General features: G+C 45.4%; 1 pseudogene across 1 annotated transcript; it reads right to left on the bottom strand.

The window, feature by feature from the left end:
- Positions 1-7936: 7936 nt before the first annotated feature.
- LOC309622430 (uncharacterized protein C2orf78 pseudogene) lies at positions 7937-14864 on the bottom strand (annotated as a pseudogene). Its single transcript has 3 exons — positions 14781-14864; positions 11134-11883; positions 7937-9852 (listed from the first exon to the last, which is right to left on the bottom strand). The product of its transcript is annotated as an uncharacterized protein C2orf78 pseudogene (transcript).
- Between the last annotated feature and the right edge of the window lie 43 nt (positions 14865-14907).

The following is a 14907-nucleotide window of genomic DNA, read 5'->3' as shown; positions in this document are numbered from 1 at the left end:
TACTTCAGATTCCTCACCTGTAAAGTGGTTATAACACCACCACCAATAATAATAGCAGTAATAATTAATAGATGAATAAGCTGATCTATTGCGTATGATTTATATGGAGGAAGATACAATAAGTTCTAGAAAGACAAAGAAAAATCATGACAAGCATATTACGTTAACGAAAAAGAAATCCATAGATATTAATGAAAACTGGGGTATGTGGCAAGTATCGAAGCCTAATGAATTTACTAACAAATGGCATTCTGTACCATCCATGCAATATTATGAAAGTGAATTTTGCCCACTCTATTTTAGTGAATACTATTAACCAGAAGACACGATGGAGGTGATAGAGGTGAATGAATTCCTAGCCAATGCATACAGACAGAGAAGGTATGTCAGTAAAAAATGCATAACAAGCAACAGAATGCAATAAATGTGCATGTATAGGTAGCCACAACACATATAGACAAGTATTTCAATGAAAACCGGTACGAAGCAGACAGCAAAATAATAAGTGTAAAAGAGTTTCATTATTGTGCTCCTTCATATTTTTACCCAGCAAGTAAGAGGTATTAAGCCTAGGAGAAATATATATTTCAATGAATATAGCTTATATAATAAGCAGAAAGGAAGCTTAAAATGTATCAGGAAGGTTTTTGGATTTATCCTAGAACTTAGATTAGAATCATCTTCAGCATCCAAGAAGATGGCATCCCAAAACCTCAAAAAACCATCATGCCTAGAATCCAATTAAAAAAGATTTTCAAATGTAAGAAAATCCACAGGACTCCACAATATGGTTTTCGATAAACGTGGATGTTTGTTTGTTTTGTTTCTTTGGCCGCGCCGCGTGGCCCTGGCCGTGAAAGCACCGAGTCCTAAGCACTGGACCGCCAGGGAATTCCCTAAGTGGGGGGAATTAGAGATGTGGGGCTTGACTTTTTCTTCTTCTTCTTCTTCTTCTTCGGTAGCTAAGATCTACAAGCGAACGATGGCTGTTGATCAATGTGCTCTCTGTGTTAGGAAGGAAATAACTGTAAAAATGAAAAGCAGCCTTGCCTTAGAACCTACATATCACACCAAGGAAAATAGTCCTTCTGATTCAATTTAGAAGATATCACTTAAAATGTTGAATTGGTGAAATGTCTACCTAGTTTAAAAATTAGAAAGAATAAAACACTGAAAAGCAGCCCCCTAGATAACCACTGTGGTTGCTTGTTTATAGGAGGCATCATTTCTAAAACGTATTTCTAAAATGTTTATATTCAAAACTGTCAAGTGGCCAACTGTATTCAGAGAGGCAATAAAAGAAAGAAAACGGAGTATGACTTTTCTGATAAGCTGCCTTTCCTGGTGATCCCCTGTTCTGGCCTTACTTTCCTTCTTAGTCTGTTAATGTAAGGGTTTGCTACCATCAACTTGGTTTTGCCCTGCTCTGAGCAGGTTTCCCTCTGTGCTGTTTCTGCTTTAATTGAAAATCTTTGGTTCCCATCAGCATTCCATTGCAAACTCCGTTTTTCTTGAGAGCTCCTCTATGCTTTCCCTCTTCATTCTTACATTTTCTCCCATCTCTTGGTGCCTGTTGGCCTGTGCTACTGAAAACCATCCTAAACTTCCTTACGCTCGACTCTGTGCCTCCCTGTAGAGCCCAGTACTCTCCATCCTCTCTCCCTATTCTCTCTTTTCAACTAGTCGAAATCCTAGTGGAGGGAGACCATTAGAGATGAAACATCTTGGTATATATTGCTAGTTTTCTATGTCCCCTGACTTTTCTATGTTTCTGTTGAAACACTCTTGAGAAGTGTCTGATTTCGTTTTCTACATGGGTACCCTTTAAGGCTCAATACTGGAAAAGAAGGGGATCAGAGTGATCAACCCAACGTGGTATCCTAACGTAACAGTTAAGGAAAGCAACAGGCTTTGTGAGACAGCCAGTGATTTGTCCAAAGTCACACAGATAGTAAACGTCAAAGTCAAAACTGAAATTAGGTCTCCAGACGTGTAGTTCAATACTTTCCCTCATTATTCCATGCTATTTTGAATCTCCTACTCAATTTAGGGGCAAAAGAAATCGAACGCAAAACTTTCCAAAGTTTCTTTTCTTACCTGACATGGTCAGAGAAGAGGAAGCATCCACTGCAGGTACCAGGGATGAGGAGACAACAGTAGAGGATGTCCGAGTGGCTGCAGCTGAACGGCGCACGTGTCCAGTACAGAGGTCACTGGTTACTGGTCCAAACAGCTCCACGGAAACCCCAAGGCTCTACCAAGTGGTAGTAGGTTTGGTAGGAGAGTGATGTCACAAAGCAGGCAGTTGAAAGGTATGAGAGAGCCAATAGGGAGGTCCGATCCCCAACAGGAAGGCGGGCTTGGGTGAAGAGAGTGTAGGAGAGCTAAAACAACACCTGAGTTTCTGAGCTCTGGGGAGGAAATCCTAGAAGACAGATTTACCTCCCCCAGGCTCTTCCATTAGGGAAATCATTGCCACATTTCTTACAGACGTTCATTAATACACTGAACTAAGAGTTACTTATATTCTACAGAGTATTCTATTTTATGTATCATATACTTAGAGCTATATAGATCTTCTTTAATTAATAATCCTTAGGAAGGAAAGAGCCATCTAGTTTGAACTATTACAGTTGTTCTGAAATCAGATGTGTCTAATGAGTGAACTGATAGCAGCTTTTAAGGAGCCAAAGTAGGGATTAAGAAGCTCTCTTTGTAACTTGGTTCAAGAGTAGGGTGAAGTTTCTTGAGTGTACCTTGTGGAGAATGTTGTGGTCCAAGGCTCTTCTCTTTTAGTTTCTTCTCCTTGACTCCTACCTTCCTTGGGCTGGGCTAGGCTGGGGGCCAGGTTGGACTTGCGACTTAACATTTCTCTTCCGCTTTCTCTTTTTTTTTTTTCTTCCATTATGGGCATTGCTTCGAGGACAAGCCTTGATCTTGCATTGGACGTTACTTCCTGTCACCTTCCAGCAGCAGGAGTCTTCTTTTCAGTGCTTGATGCTTCACGAAATAGACTCTGCCCGTTGGCAGCAAATACCAGAGAGCTAGGAGACAGAGCTGGTTGCAGACCTTTCCTCTTCCAGCCTTTGGTTGCAATTGTTTGGCCCATAATTTGCTAGCTCTAGTTCCTTGGGCCACACAGGTATCCTGCCATCTCCAGCTCTTGTTATATGTGAGAGACATTCTGAACACTGTCCCTTTTTCTTTGCACAGAAGTATATACAGTGTGGCAGTTACTGTAATCTCCTCCGCCTTGCAAACAGCCACTCTAGAATCTTGGACCTCTAGGACTCTCTGTCTTGCATGCTTGGGGGCAAGGCCAAGCAAAATGAAGAGGAGAATAATTAGAGAAAGAGGAGGACGTTGGTGGAGAATTGGGAGCAGGTAAGGTGAAAGGGCACAGGAGAAAAGAGATGCATGTAGACTTTTTGGTTTCTGTGGGAAACAGGTTGACACACTTGGGCCTCATTTGGTATTAACAGAACAGAGAGTTAAAGATCTAAGTAGCTAGATAGTGTGCAGCAACTGCCATGAAGTCTGTACACTGAAGAGAACAGTCTCACATCTAGTTTTCATTTTGTTTTATGTCATAGTACCTTATTTATAGCATTCACTGGTGTGTTTGTAGAATACAGATGTTTTCAAATGCTCTGGTTTTGTCTACATGGTTATCTCCTTGTCCTGTTTGTAAGGAATCCAACATTGTAAGACATATTGCATGTTTTTCTCTTGACGATTGTTGACCTTGAAGCGTCATGAACTAACTTGAGCTGTTGGATTCTGTGGAGAAACGTTCAAAAGGGTCTGTGAAAAAGGCACTGTGGTGAGTCGCATTATGCACCCGAGCGTAAGGAGCAAGATATCTGCCACCAGCCCAGCTTGGCCTGGATTGCCTCTGTTTTAGTTCCCCTGGTTAGTGCTTTTCTCCCTAACCACTCTTGTGACTGTGATAATGTGAGTAAGGGCGGAGTTGCTAATGATCTATGTGTGAGGTAAGCTGGTTTGAGGGAGGAAATCTATGGACCTAGTCATTTTCCTTGGTGGTAAGCTTTCAGGGGTGCAGAGATGGATCTTCCTGGGGCCTTTTCTGGTCCCAGGAAGATATCGCATAGATGGGACCTCCCAAGACACACATTGAATCTTTAGGCCTGTTTTTCCTATTATGAGGTACGAGTTTCTTCACTGATGGGGATGATGCTTATCTGAGAAGAAATTGTGAAAGGTGGTGTAGTGTAGAGGTGTGGCTTAAGCTTTTAAGTTTTCCTCCAGGTTTTTCCCCTAAGCTTCCTACTTCGGACGGCCTACTTACATGATACTAGTAGGTGATGTCCGGCTAACAACTTCCTAAATATACCTGCAAGCCAGATCAGTGTCTCTTTTCTCTGTATTCCCATGGAAATCAAGAGTCCCGCCGAATTTTCCATCGAAACAGTTGATTTGTGTTGTCTCTAGGAATTCTAAAGGGCGTACCGTTGCTTCCTAACCGGTGTCATTTGGGAGATCCGCCTCTGTACGTTCAAATGATTAATTTTGAGACTTTGCTCATGTGTGCAGTAAACCCTTGAATTCCCTAAGACCTTCCTTTCCTCCATCTCCTACCCCATTAAGCCCGCTTCAGTTCATCTCCTGAATTTCTTTGGAATCTGTCAGCCAGCTCTTCCTCAACTTCCTAATACTGAACTTGCCTGTCTGTTGCGATTAGGTCCTAACTGGTGTCCATATATCTTGTTTCCTTCCAATCCACTCTTCACACAAGAAACCTTCAAAGCAAGTTGGAACGTTGCTCATAAACATCGCTCACAAGCATTGTTTTGAGAATAGAAAACACACTGTTGGCCTTTAAGACTCTGCGTGGTCTAGAATCCTCTCTGCTTCTCTAGCCCCATCTTGTGCCACTTTTGCCCTCACTTTCTATGCTTCAGATACACTGAATTAACCTTAGTTCTCACTCATCTGACAGAAGTCAGTTCAGATACTATTTTTCACTGTGATTCCTAGCATTAAGGAATTTGATTATCAGGTTTTGTATGAGGACTATTTCATCAGGGGTACAGAAGTTCTGGCCATCTCTGGTTTTGGATATCCCTTATTTGTTGAGACCTTTGCGTTGTTTGGTTGCCTTTTGTCTGTTTTCCAGATGGGAAAACAGGAACAAGGGAAGTATAGGTTATTACTAGGTGGGGTTGAACAAGTGGAGCAGCAAACTGCAAAGCAGAAAGAAGAGGGACGTACTATAGAGGGATATGACTTCCATTCTCAAGGCGCCTGCATCCTGTGCAGGGAGACAGCCTAACATAAAATGTGCCTAACAACAAATATATTGACTTCTTACTAAAAATCTCCAGTTCATAGAACCGAGGGGTTTGTACCTTCTCCTTTAAAAGTGATAGTCCTGGGACTTCCCCGGTGGTCCCGTGGTGAAGACTCTGCGCTTCCAATGCAGCAGGCGTGGGTTCAATCCCTGGTTGGGGAGCTAAGATCCCACATGCTGCGCAGCCAAAGAAATTTTTTTCGAACGTTATACTCCTGTATTGTTGGCTTTAGTGGTTTAGATTTTGTTGTACTGTTAAGAAGATTTCAGTTTATTTACCGGGAACAAACAACACATAATGTAAAAATAGTTTCCCAGAAACGATTTCCATCATTCTCTTCCTCCCTTTCTCCCGCAGACTGGTGTTTCACCTTGACAAGTTCTCTGTCATTCCATAGGAAAGCTGTCTGGCTTGGAGGTTGCAATCCCAGGGAATTTTTCATCAGCGGGGAAGTCTCCATCACTACAGAGGAATCAAGGGAGAAGTCAGTCCCTGGTAAGTGAGATGCTCCCCCTAAACACCAACACAGCAGTCGTGTACCTTTCAAGGGGTTCAGGGGCAAGATGGGCAAGGCATTTCTACTAACTCTTCTTAAGGATCACGGACAGTGCCCTATGCTACGAGGTAAGCGGTGACTGCTGTAGTTCTTACTGGTGATCCTTTCCTGTCACTGATTCTCGGCTTTCTTTGTATTTCATAGGACTGTTGTCAGTCCAATACAAAATGAGTCTTATTTTTAAAAACCTGAAATGTTTTACAGAGCCTAGCATTCTCATATAGGGTCCTTTCCATTCTCCCCACTTTCCCGAGAGGCCAAGAACACTTCACACCATGAACTAGGAGAGGGGGTAGAGCCCTTTCTGATGAAATACATCAACAAAGACAGAGCCTTAGCCTGCTTGCTCTCTGGACAGGATCTCGGACCACAAGGTCTTCAATCCTGGTATAAATGAAGGAAGTGAGGACAGTTCAACTGGCACTCTGATAACAAGAGTTCGGAAACACCTTCCGAAGAGACTATAGCAGTAGATGAGGGAAGGGAGTGCTACAGTGTGGCAGTACAGGGGGAACGATCGGCTACAGCAGTGAAAAGTGTGGTACCGATTGGTGTGCTCTCGGGGTTCTTGTACATGTAGCATAGATGACCTCTACGGTGGCCCTCCCACCTTCCCACCTGCATTAGGTGTTCTTTTTTTTTGTAATTTATGTTTATGTATTTATTTACTGTTTGAACTTATTTATTCTACGTATTTATGTTTTTGGCTGCACTGGGTCTCTCATTGCTGTGCACGGGCTTTCTCTAGTTGGCGGCTAGCGGGGGCTACTCTCGGTTGCGGTGTGCGGGCATCTCATCGCGGTGGCTTCTCTTGTTGCGGAGCATGGGCTGTAGGCACGTGGGCTTCGGTAGTTGAGGCTCACGGGCTCTAGAATGCAGGCTCCGTCGTCGTGGCACATGCGCTTAGTTGCTGCACGGCATGTGGGATCTTCGCAGACCAGGGCTCGAACCCGTGTCCCCTGCATTGGCAGGCGCCACCAGGGAAGCCCTAGGTGTTCTCATATAGAGTCTAAAAACAGAGAGCACTGAGAGAAGGTAGTGGTTATTAAAGGCTCAGGATCTAAATTCTACCTGTCTCTACACCCCTTCCCAGCTGTCGATTTGACCCCATTTTTGAATGCTGACCTCATTGTTCAACTTTTCTCTGCCGTCTGTATACTCACCTTGAAAACTTGTTTCTGTGATGCGTTGAGCAGACACAGGGTGGCAGACTGCAGAGGTGGAAGCTGGTGGTCGGATATTTGTGGGCTGAATCTCCTTCAGTCCCATTCCCATTTCTGGTTGCCCAGAGGCCCTACTTCCTGTGTGTGACGCCGAGCCGTAGGATTGCGGGCAGGAGCCAAGTTCTCCATACAGTAAAGACCCCAGTGTGCCTTGGTTACAGTAATATACCTGGCTTCCTTCCTGGCAGGGAAGTGACAGGCGGCTATGCCCCTGCTTTGTTCGTGGGCCTCCTGATCCAGCAGTTCCCTTGGCTCTGCCCCTGTCGTCAGCTGCCCCTAGGATAACTCTGAGCCCTAGCCACTTCTCTGGTAGATTTCCCTATTCCCCCACTACAGTCACACCTGAATAAGGCAACTCAGACCTTTCAGAGATGTGTCCTGAACCTCTTGTTTTCTGAAATACCTATCTGGTGGTTGTGAGACTTAAGGCCAGCGTCCCCGAGAGACTTTTTCTATTTCTCCTAGTAAACCTAGACTCATCTTCTGTCACCTTCAACTCTACTCCAATTGTGTTCTTTCAACCCAGACCTCTGACCCTGCTTTTTACTTCTGCCATTTCATCCTCGCTCCTGCTTCCTTTCCTAAATCCATACGTCTCTTTTGGCCTTCCTAGCCCTGGGCCAAGTTCCTTCCTCTTTGCTCAGTTTTTACCCCTTTCCTTCATTCTCCCATCCAACTTTCAGTCCTTCCTTTCTCACGCCCCAGTTAGCAGCATCTGAAAATTCGAAAGGTTTGTTACTCGTCTATTAATTGTATTCCATTTACTTATTCAGTTCTATACCTGTCTTACCTGTGTATGGAAGAACAGCTGGTAGCCAAGGTGGCACCAAGAATCCTAGCAGCTCTCACTTGACGTATCCGTAGTAGTCGGCAATTTCCATTTCGTTTTCCCTCTCGGTGAAAAATTGCAGCTTGCCCGAAGAGGTGTATCTGGCAGCATTCTCCCGTTGTTGTTGAGCCCGCCTCTTCATGGCCTCTCGCTCTGGCCTCTGCTCTTGTTCGATGGGCTTTGACATGACTGGCTCAGGCACGTTGGGTTCCCTCCATGGAACTCGTTGCTTGCTGAAGTCTTGGAGTAGAAAGTGGGTTTGGAGCTTGGGTGGGGACTGGCGCTTATTCACAGCAGGGGGAACAGGCTCCCGCTGGAGAGGAGCGCCAGATGAAGTTTTGGAGGGTGCAGGCCTAGGAGCAGCAGACTGAGGGACACGAGGCTGGGTATGGTTGGGCCAAGCCGGTTGGGTTGGGTTGGTCACAGTTGGCTGAGCTGGTTTGGCGGGGCCTGGCAAAGAGGCAGGAGCTGGCTGGGATGAATTGGCTGCAGCAGGTTGAGCTGAGTCAGTAGAACCAGGCTGGGCACGGTAAGCCCCAGCAGGCCGATGTGAGGCCAGAGACTGTGGCCTCCGAGGAGCGGGTCGAGCTTGAGGCTTGTCCCAGGCAGAAAAAGGCAGAGGTATCAACTTGACCTTCCCAGGAGGAGGCCGCTCATACTGGGCTGGAGACGGACACTCTGTTTCAGCACTGCTGTCTGGTTTCTGGGCTTGGACTTGCGTTTTCTCAGGACCCTTCCCCTCACGTGGGGTATGCCGCCATGGCTGGATAGCTGGGGGTGGCTGGGGGTCTTTGGGGTTGCTTGACTTTCCCAAGAGCCGACAGGAAGAGAGCCCAGTTTTCGTCTCATTCTTCTTCCCCAGCGCATGAAGAACCTTCACAGACTCCAGCATGCGCACGCCAAGGGAGGTTCGAGGCTTTTGAAAGCTCTGTTGGAGAAGCTCAGTTTGGTGTTCCTTTCGCTTCGTGTGGGGGATTGCTGGCTTCTCTTCTGCCTTGACTTTGTTCCCTGACTGCTTGTTCTCCTCAGCCTTGTTTCTCCCTCTGGTCCTTTTGGTCTTTTCCTGCCCGTGGCTCTTAGTTTTGCTGATCTTTCTGGATGCAGCTTTCTGAGGTTTGCCTTGAGAGTGCTTGGCCGTGTTCACAGGAGCCCTGTCACTGACTGCAGCGTGGCATGTAACCACTTCTCCCCCTAACGGGCACTCTGGATTCTTTGGCTGGATTTTGGCCTTGGGAGCGCCACTGATAGGCTCAGAGGCTTTCTGTTTGTTCTTCCTGGGTTGATCAGAGGGAACCTTTATGACACTTGGCTTTTCCTGCACCTGATTCACCTTAATGGCTCTGGTGTCTTTAGCTTTGATCACGTTGGGACCTTGGGATTGATCAAGATCTTTCAAAGGATTAAAGAGCTGGGGAAGGTGAATATCCTCCGCCAGTGTAGTAATGTCTGCAAGACCACTGCTAGGTTCAATCCCATTTTCAAGTGTCCCTAGGTCCTGACGACTCCGGCTGTTCTCTCCCAGATCAGCATTTTCAGAACCAGGCTGCTCCTCTTGGCTGAGGGGATCGGTGCAGGCCAGCGGCTGGTGAATATCAGGGATTCCTAAAGGGAGTAGTGGAGGATCTTGGTTCTCTGTTGGGATCTGGTAGGCATCCAGAGGCTTTGAAAGCTTGGTTTTGATATCATCCACGTGCTTACTCTCTATTTGTCCCTGGCTTGGAGCTGGAGGCAGGGCCAGGAGACGCCTGGCACTCTGGACTGGAGCTGTCACTGAAATGTCCCCAAGTTCAGATGGTGGGTTACTCTCAAGTATGTGGCTGTTTCTGCTACTGCAGGACTTGGGGAGTTCTTGACTTTGTGTCACACAAAACGTCTGGCTTGGAGGTTGCAATCCCAGGGAATTTTTCATCACCAGGGGGGAGGTCTCCATCCCTACAAAGGGATCAAGGGAGAAGTCAGTCCCTGGTAAGTGAGATGCTCCCCCTAAACACCAACACAGCAGTCGTGTACCTTTCAAGGGGTTCAGGGGCAAGATGGGCAAGGCATTTCTACTAACTCTTCTTAAGGATCACGGACAGTGCCCTATGCTACGAGGTAAGCGGTGACTGTTGTAATTCTTACTGGTGAGCCTTTCCTGTCGCTGATTCTCGGCTCGCTTTGTATTTCATAGGACTGTTTATAAGTCCAATACAAAATGAGTCTTATTTTTAAAAACCTGAAATGTTTTACAAAGCCTAGCATTCTCATATAGGGTCCTTTCCATTCTCCCCACTTTCCCGAGAGGCCAAGAACACGTCACACCATGAACTAGGAGAGGGGGTAGAGCCCTTGCTGATGAAATACATCAACAAAGACAGAGTCTTAGCCTGCTTGCTCTCTGGACAGGATCTCGGACCACAAGGTCTTCAATCCTGGTATAAATGAAGGAAGTGAGGACAGTTCAACTGGCACTCTCATAACAAGAGTTCTGAAACACCTTCCGAAGAGACTATAGCAGTAGATGAGGGAAGGGAGTGCTACAGTGTGGCAGTACAGGGGGAACGATCGGCTACAGCAGTGAAAAGTGTGGTACCGATTGGTGTGCTCTCGGGGTTCTTGTACATGTAGCATAGATGACCTCTACAGTGGCCCTCCCACCGTCCCACCTGCATTAGGTGTTCTTTTTTTTTTGTAATTTATGTTTATGTATTTATTTACTGTTTGAACTTATTTATTCTACGTATTTATGTTTTTGGCTGCACTGGGTCTCTCATTGCTGTGCACGGGCTTTCTCTAGTTGGCGGCTAGCGGGGGCTACTCTTGGTTGCGGTGTGCGGGCTTCTCATCGCGGTGGCTTCTCTTGTTGCGGAGCATGGGCTGTAGGCACGTGGGCTTCGGTAGTTGAGGCTCACGGGCTCTAGAATGCAGGCTCCGTCGTTGTGGCACATGCGCTTAGTTGCTGCACGGCATGTGGGATCTTCGCAGACCAGGGCTCGAACCCGTGTCCCCCGCATTGCATTGGCAGGCGGATTCTTAACCACGGCGCCACCAGGGAAGCCCTAGGTGTTCTCATAGAGAGTCTAAAAACAGAGGGCACTGAGCGAAGGTAGTGGTTATTAAAGGCTCAGGATCTGAATTCTACCTGCCTCTACACCCCTTCCCAGCTGTCGATTTGACCCCATTTTTGAATGCCGACCTCATTCTTCAACTTTCTCTGGCGTTTGTTATACTCACCTTGAAAACTTGTTTCTGTGATGCGTTGAGCAGACACAGGGTGGCAGACTGCAGAGGTGGAAGCTGGTGGTCGGATATTTGTGGGCTGAATCTCCTTCGGTCCCATTCCCATTTCTGGTTGCCCAGAGGCCCGACTTCCTGTGTATGACGCCGAGCCGTAGGATTGCGGGCAGGAGCCAAGTTCTCCATACAGTAAAGACCCCAGTGTGCCTTGGTTATAGTAATATACCTGGCTCCCTTCCTGGCAGGGAAGTGGCAGGCGGCTCTGCCCCTGATTTGGAATCTGAGATGGTGTTCCCTGAGCAAGGCTGGCAGAAAGCGATGGATGTAGAGGGACCATGTTCTTGGCGTCTGAAGTTTTATCATACTGGGCTGCCAGAAACATGGAGGAGGCAGCTGTGTGGCGGTCAGTGAGTGCCAGAGTAAAGTCTCCGAGTGAAGAAGAATTCTTTTCAGTGCTTGCTGTGATGTCCCACTCAAGAACACCTGGATAGGAAGCAGCTGAAGTGGAGATCTGGCTGTGGTCAGTAACTCCAGATAACATAGTCGTGCTAGAATGTTGGTAAAGGTAGGCACTACCCATGAGTGTCTGGAAAGGGGTACCAGTAGCCGATGCCGAACTGACGGCAGGGGCAGAGACTCTGGAGAAGTTGCAGACACTTCGTGTTAGGGAAGTTGCATTGCTCACCACAGGAGGAGAATGCTGCAGAGAATTTAGAGTTCCAAGTAGAGATGGATGTTGGAAATTTTCTGTAAGAACAAGAGGGTCATGAAAAACTCAGGGAGGTTGAGAAATTCTCACTACGTTTGAGGAACGGCATCATCTGAAGGTTCTTGCTATCAGGACACCTCTACTATCACTACTTCCTGAGAAACCCAAAATCAGACAGTTAATGATGGCTGTAAGGACTGAGCAGTTTTCCACTCTTCTCTATTAACTGCCTGTGCTCCCATCTTGGGCACAGACGGGCAGAAGAGCCAAGTGGTGTGGTTCAGAGATTGTTCTCTAGGCTGGAAGCAACCTTCTCCCTGCCCTGTCTTTCCCTTCAGCCTGCACTCGTATTGACTTCTATGCTATTTCCTAGACTGGAAGCATTTTAGAACTAGGAGGCCCTTAGAGAACTTCGATGTTCTCAGTCTCATTTCGTGAGTAAGGAAACTGAGGCTCAGAGAGGTCGGGTTGACTTGTTCAAGTTCTCTCATTATGTTAGTATCATTACCAGGTTTCAGAACCTAAGTATCCTGACTTCCTTGCCAGGACTCCACTCTGAGCATGATACTGCCAGAAAGCAGGAGAAATAGAACTTATAATATAGGCATTTTTTTTGTCCATTAGAAAACAGTACGGCTGTTACCATTGTCGTCTTCAGTGTCTCCCTTTGCTTGTGCAGTTCCCACGCTATTACCTAGAGGTGACGTACAGCTCAGTCCAACTGGTGAATTGAAAGAGTCATTTTTGCCCTCTTCAAGCCTGGTTTCTCATCCTACCTCAAAATGATTACCCGAAAGTGGATTTCTTAAGTGCTTTTGGAAAGGGAAGAGTTATCTGATTACTTCAGATTCCTCACCTGTAAAGTGGTTATAACACCACCACCAATAATAATAGCAGTAATAATTAATAGATGAATAAGCTGATCTATTGCGTATGATTTATATGGAGGAAGATACAATAAGTTCTAGAAAGACAAAGAAAAATCATGACAAGCATATTACGTTAACGAAAAAGAAATCCATAGATATTAATGAAAACTGGGGTATGTGGCAAGTATCGAAGCCTAATGAATTTACTAACAAATGGCATTCTGTACCATCCATGCAATATTATGAAAGTGAATTTTGCCCACTCTATTTTAGTGAATACTATTAACCAGAAGACACGATGGAGGTGATAGAGGTGAATGAATTCCTAGCCAATGCATACAGACAGAGAAGGTATGTCAGTAAAAAATGCATAACAAGCAACAGAATGCAATAAATGTGCATGTATAGGTAGCCACAACACATATAGACAAGTATTTCAATGAAAACCGGTACGAAGCAGACAGCAAAATAATAAGTGTAAAAGAGTTTCATTATTGTGCTCCTTCATATTTTTACCCAGCAAGTAAGAGGTATTAAGCCTAGGAGAAATATATATTTCAATGAATATAGCTTATATAATAAGCAGAAAGGAAGCTTAAAATGTATCAGGAAGGTTTTTGGATTTATCCTAGAACTTAGATTAGAATCATCTTCAGCATCCAAGAAGATGGCATCCCAAAACCTCAAAAAACCATCATGCCTAGAATCCAATTAAAAAAGATTTTCAAATGTAAGAAAATCCACAGGACTCCACAATATGGTTTTCGATAAACGTGGATGTTTGTTTGTTTTGTTTCTTTGGCCGCGCCGCGTGGCCCTGGCCGTGAAAGCACCGAGTCCTAAGCACTGGACCGCCAGGGAATTCCCTAAGTGGGGGGAATTAGAGATGTGGGGCCTGACTTTTTCTTCTTCTTCTTCTTCTTCGGTAGCTAAGATCTACAAGCGAACGATGGCTGTTGATCAATGTGCTCTCTGTGTTAGGAAGGAAATAACTGTAAAAATGAAAAGCAGCCTTGCCTTAGAACCTACATATCACACCAAGGAAAATAGTCCTTCTGATTCAATTTAGAAGATATCACTTAAAATGTTGAATTGGTGAAATGTCTACCTAGTTTAAAAATTAGAAAGAATAAAACACTGAAAAGCAGCCCCCTAGATAACCACTGTGGTTGCTTGTTTATAGGAGGCATCATTTCTAAAACGTATTTCTAAAATGTTTATATTCAAAACTGTCAAGTGGCCAACTGTATTCAGAGAGGCAATAAAAGAAAGAAAACGGAGTATGACTTTTCTGATAAGCTGCCTTTCCCGGTGATCCCCTGTTCTGGCCTTACTTTCCTTCTTAAGTCTGTTAATGTAAGGGTTTGCTACCATCAACTTGGTTTTGCCCTGCTCTGAGCAGGTTTCCCTCTGTGCTGTTTCTGCTTTAATTGAAAATCTTTGGTTCCCATCAGCATTCCATTGCAAACTCCGTTTTTCTTGAGAGCTCCTCTATGCTTTCCCTCTTCATTCTTACATTTTCTCCCATCTCTTGGTGCCTGTTGGCCTGTGCTAATGAAAACCGTCCTAAACTTCCTTACGCTCGACTCTGTGCCTCCCTGTAGAGCCCAGTACTCTCCATCCTCTCTCCCTATTCTCTCTTTTCAACTAGTCGAAATCCTAGTGGAGGGGAGACCATTAGAGATGAAACATCTTGGTATATATTGCTAGTTTTCTATGTCCCCTGGCTTTTCTGTGTTTCTGTTGAAACACTCTTGAGAAGTGTCTGATTTCGTTTTCTACATGGGTACCCTTTAAGGCTCAATACTGGAAAAGAAGGGGATCAGAGTGATCAACCCAATGTGGTATCCTAACGTAACAGTTAAGGAAAGCAACAGGCTTTGTGAGACAGCCAGTGATTTGTCCAAAGTCACACAGATAGTAAACGTCAAAGTCAAAAGTGAAATTAGGTCTCCAGACGTGTAGTTCAATACTTTCCCTCATTATTCCATGCTATTTTGAATCTCCTACTCAATTTAGGGGCAAAAGAAATCGAACGCAAAACTTTCCAAAGTTTCTTTTCTTACCTGACATGGTCAGAGAAGAGGAAGCATCCACTGCAGGTACAAGGGATGAGGAGACAACACTAGAGGATGTCTGAGTGGCTGCAGCTGAACGGCGCACGTGTCCAGTACAGAGGTCACTGGTTACTGG

This window comes from Balaenoptera borealis (genome assembly GCF_965194805.1).
Source record: "Balaenoptera borealis genome assembly, contig: HAP1_SCAFFOLD_2684, whole genome shotgun sequence".
Lineage (NCBI taxonomy): Eukaryota > Metazoa > Chordata > Mammalia > Artiodactyla > Balaenopteridae > Balaenoptera > Balaenoptera borealis.
Note: the sequence above shows the minus strand (reverse complement) of the source record. Positions and strands in the feature narration are given on the sequence as shown.